This window comes from Malurus melanocephalus, unplaced genomic scaffold, assembly GCF_030028575.1.
Source record: "Malurus melanocephalus ecotype Western Australia unplaced genomic scaffold, MMel_1.1 scaffold_903, whole genome shotgun sequence".
Classification (NCBI taxonomy): domain Eukaryota; kingdom Metazoa; phylum Chordata; class Aves; order Passeriformes; family Maluridae; genus Malurus; species Malurus melanocephalus.
The window spans coordinates 120,777-124,900 of NW_026624135.1; the positions used below are offsets into that span (position 1 = coordinate 120,777).

Sequence of the window (4,124 nt, forward strand, 5' to 3'; positions counted from 1 at the left end):
TTCCAAAATTCCTTCCTTCCTCCCTGAATTCCTCCCCTCCTCCCCTCCGGCTCCCCGCAGCCCAGGATGCTGTCCCCACTCCTCCTCTCCTCTCCCCCGTGGACACCCCCGTCCCTCTCCAAGGATTCCCCGTCTCACCGACCCGGGGAGAAGGCGCCGCTTATTTTTAGTGCCAACCTTATGATCGCCGAGCACGCGGCGCCGCACACATCGGCCGCAATCTGCTCCTCTTCTTGACAGACTCTGAATCTCTATCTCCACGAGATGCTCCCGGGAGGGGAGACATTTAGAGACGTGTAAATTTTCCAAAAGGTCGCTGCCTGTGCTGGGCAGTGAGGAGAGGGAGCGGCTCATCGGCACCGGGGGCTTTGGGGRGGTGTTTAATATTCTGGGAGCAGCTTGATTTCCCTGCTGAAGTGGAGAGTTCTCCTGAAAGGAGGGGAGGGGGCAGGGCAGGGRTGCTGGGCTGATGTTTCCACCCAAAATGGGTTGGTGGAGCTGCCAGGAAGAACTGAGCCTCGATGGCAGCTGGGGAATGTGGCTGAGGGTGGACCTGACTGGATCTCAGTGGCCTCAGGAACTGCTGGACACACGGGAGCAAAGTGGACCTGACCTGGACCTCAAAACCCTCAGGAACTGCTGGACCTGGTAAAGGAAAGCAAAGTGGATCTCAACGGCCTCAGAATGTGCTGGACCACAAAGGAGCAATGTGGATCTCAGTGGCCTCAGTTCCTGCTGGACACACGGCAGCAAAATGCACCTGACCTGGACCTCAAAACCCTCAGAACCTGCTGGACACACGGTAGTAAAGTGGACCTCAATGGCCTCAGGATCTGCTGGACACATGGGAGCAAAGTGACCTGACCTGGACCTCAAAATGCTCAGGACCTGCTGGACACACGGCAGGAAAGTGGATCTCAATGGCCTCAGAATGTGCTGGACCACAAAGGAGCAAAGTGTATCTCAATGGCCTCAGGACCTGCTGGACACTCAAGAGAAAGGTGGACCTGAGCTGGATCTCAGTGGCCTCAGAATGACCTGGATCTCAGTGGCCTCAGGACCCACTGAACACAGGAACAAAGTGGACCTGACCTGGATCTCAATGGCCTCAGTTCCTGCTGGACACACGGCAGCAAGGGCCGGGCTTGATTCAGCAGCCAGCCCCCAACCCCCTCTCTGCCCCTGAGCTGCTCCACTGAGGCCACCAGGAGCCCTGGAGCTGAGCCTGGCTTCATGCAGTGTCTGTGGCCTCTGGATGGACAAGAATTCTATTTTTTTTTGAGTGTTCCCAGTGAGTTTCTGCTGCACAGCGAGAGCTTTGAATCTGCAGAATCCCGTTAACACTGGGGCAGGGTGAGGAGGGGCTGGGAGGTGAATGCAGGCTGGCTGCCCTCATCCCTGGCGCTTCCCAGGGCTCTCCCATCCCAGCCTGGCACCAGGGACAGGTGCCAGCCACAGTCCCCACGGTGTCCTTGTCCCTGGGAGAGGCCCCAGCACCGAGCTGGGTCTGTAACCCCCTCTTTGTCCCCTCCCAGCGCAGGCCAGGAGCAGCCACGGGACTCTGGGCTTTGCTAAGCCCAAAGGTGCCCATCCCACGCCTAGTGGTGCCCAGCAGTGCCCAGCAGAGCCCTGCCCGGCCGCTGGATAGTGATTTCATGGTGATTTCGTGGTGATTTACAGTGATTTACAATGATTTCAGTGCCAGCTGCCTCCCACGGGCTTTGCCCCAGCGCTCGACCTCATTTGTCCCTCCGTGCCAGCCGTGCCAGCCCTCGTTAGATCGGCTCRTTCATTGAGCTCAGTGCTCTGCGCTGTCACCCTCGGCGAGGATGGCACATCAATCACGCCCTGATCGCTGTCACTCGCTGCCAGGCTGGCACAATCTCCTCCGGAGCTGGGGTGACACCGCTCGGGGACATCCCGGCCACCCCTCCGGGGCTCCTGGACAAAAGCACGGCTCTTCCAGGGAAAAACCCCGACCCCGAGGGCTCAGGTCCATGGTAGAGGTGCCCAACGAGCCCAGAATTGGAGAGGGAACCCGGAATCCTGGCTGCTCCCAGCCCATCTGCACTCGGGCGGGGCGATCCGTCATTGCAGAGGCTTTAATTGGACCGGACTGGCGGCCGTGTGGGCAGGGGAACAGACTGACAGGACAGACTGATGGACAGCTGCCCGCTCCGAGCCAGCAGGGCCCGGCAGCTGCGGCTGGAGAACWGCCCGGACCCGGCAGGGCCGGGAGAAACCCGCGGGGAACCGGCCCGGGAGAAACCGATCTGCTGGAAAACCTGCTCCGAGTGGGGATTGTGGTGTGGAGGGACAGAGGGACAGAGGGACAGAGGGACAGAGGGACAGAGGGACAGAGGGACAGAGGGACGGAGGGACAGAGGGACAGAGGGACAGAGGGACAGAGGGACAGAGGGACAGAGGGACAGAGGGACAGAGGGACAGAGGGACAGAGGGACAGAGGGACGGAGGGACAGAGGGACAGAGGGACAGAGGGACAGAGGGACAGAGGGACAGAGGGACAGAGGGACAGCCTTCCCTCCCCTTCCCGGCTCAGCACGTTTTTTTCAGACCTGTCTGCGGCTTCTGCTGCTGCTGCTGTGTCAGAGATTTTATTACAATCACGATCACAGCAGCAGCGAGAGCAGAATGGGGTGAAACGGCTCCTGACATCCCAACMCACCGCTGTCGCCAGGCGGGAGCGGGGACAAACCCCTGGAATGACCCCTGGGAGGGGAGGGGGACAGGGGAACTCATCCCAGCCCTGCTGGAGCACAGATCCCTCCCGGCCTCGCTGCTCGGATGGCAGAGGGGCCCGGCAGAGCCYGCGGGGATCCAGCTGTGCCACCCCCGCAATGGCCCCGGGCTGGAGGCTGCGGCAGCGGTGACATTTGGAGTGAGACGCGCTGGCGTCAGTCCCCAGATCGGCGGCTTGGGGCCATCAGCTGGGGCTGGCGAGCGGGAGAGCAGCGCCTTTCCCGTGTGCCGCCCCAAGAGGATCCCAAAAGTCTGAAATATCCATGGAGTGGGAGGGAAAGGGAACGGTGGGGTCGTGTGGCTTTGCTGCCTGGACAGCAGAGCAAGGGCACAGCTTCCAGAGCCCCTCTCYCAGCTGGTGAACCCCAAAATCCCATGAAATCCACCCAAACCCCAAAAAACTGCTGCTCAAATTGATGCTGTGCTTGGATCCTGTCAGGGCCAAGGCTGGGGTCGCCATTGGGGCCACGGTTGGGGTCCCTGCTGTCACCAGGGCTGGGGTCCCCACTGTGACCAAGTTTGGGGTCTCTGCTGTGCCCAAGTTTGGGGTCCCTGCTGTCACCAGGGTTGGGATCCCCCTGTTACCAAGGTTGGGGTCCCCACTGTCACCAGGGCTTGGGTCCCACTGCTGCCTGCCACCAACCCTGATGCACCACCCGAGCTCAGCACCCCATAGCCTCACACCACAGCCCCATTTGGGTCACTCGTGGCTCGTTTTGGGGTGGTKACACCAGCCTGATCAATGTCCGACTCGGGCGGTGCTGAGCACTCCTGCTGCAAAGCGACAGTGGGGACAAGGAGAGGGGCAATGCCACCAAGCAGGGGCGGCCACGAAGTCTAAACGATGTGGATTTTGAGTGACCCAGTGCACAAACCCCAATCCCACCGGAGYGCGGGGAATTCTCACCGTTCTGCAGGTCCGGGGCCGCTCCGACATCGGGATCTGCTGAGGCATCGGAGCCCAGGAAKGTTCAAACAGCCGAAGGTCCAGCAGGGCCAGCCTCGGCTCCTCTGCACAGAACAGCACAAGGACATCCCTGTCAGCCGCCTTTCCCCAGTGACCACCACAAAAATCCCAAAGAAACCCCTCCAAACTCCGGGGATGTGGCACCTCCCGGAGGTGAGAGAAGTCACACCGGATGTGCGACCCGACCGTCGCGGCTGGCCGGTTTTATGGACACAAATAAATAGATAAAAATACAAATTGATATCACGCTTGGTGCCCTGAAGGATCCTCTCCCCGCCGGGAGAGCGCCCGAGCTGCCGGCCCTGCCCTGCGGGGATTGCGGGAGGGGACGGCGCCCACCCAGCCTGGCCCCGAATTTGGGGACATTTCACCCAAACGCGGTAGCAGAAGTGTCACT

General features: G+C 60.9%; 1 protein-coding gene across 1 annotated transcript in view; it reads right to left on the bottom strand.

Annotated features, from left to right (window-relative positions):
* Window positions 1-3,758, bottom strand: part of LINGO3 (leucine rich repeat and Ig domain containing 3) — a 13,364-nt gene extending 9,606 nt beyond the window's left edge. Inside the window, exon 1 of the mRNA XM_057386051.1 lies at window positions 3,668-3,758. The gene's annotated coding sequence lies outside the window, so the exon portion shown is untranslated. The remainder of the gene's footprint in view (window positions 1-3,667) is intronic.
* Between the last annotated feature and the right edge of the window lie 366 nt (window positions 3,759-4,124).